The 356-nt window shown below is 32.0% G+C and overlaps 1 protein-coding gene across 1 annotated transcript in view; it reads right to left on the bottom strand.

Moving 5' to 3' along the window:
- Nucleotides 1-356, bottom strand: part of LOC105456468 (ATP-binding cassette sub-family A member 3-like) — a 3347-nt gene that overhangs the window by 2470 nt on the left and 521 nt on the right.

The raw sequence follows: 356 nt of genomic DNA, 5'->3' as shown, positions 1-356 counted from the left end.
TATCCCCTGTGTGCCTTGTCGACTCAGTTACATTATACGAAGTTATATAATAGATACAAAAACTGTCGTTCAGACAAATTTATTATTGTGTCTGATGCACAAAAAATCATATAATAATATGTATAATACACTTACTATCTATAATACTTGCATTCGAAGCTATGCGCTCTGCTATACCAAAATATTCAACAATGTCTCTGTATTTTTGACCAATTAATTCGTTGTTTGACGAATATAAAGTTTTGGGATATCTGTACATGTCAAGAGTTAATGGAATAATATCTGTGGAATCGGTTGGCAAATAGTAACTTAAGGCCATTAGAAGCACCGAAAAGATAGGAAGAATTAGCTGAAAA

Source organism: Wasmannia auropunctata, unplaced genomic scaffold (assembly GCF_000956235.1).
Source record: "Wasmannia auropunctata unplaced genomic scaffold, wasmannia.A_1.0 LD335664.1, whole genome shotgun sequence".
NCBI classification, from domain to species: domain Eukaryota; kingdom Metazoa; phylum Arthropoda; class Insecta; order Hymenoptera; family Formicidae; genus Wasmannia; species Wasmannia auropunctata.
The sequence above is the reverse complement of the archived record's forward strand: the minus strand, read 5'-3'. Positions and strand labels throughout refer to the sequence as shown.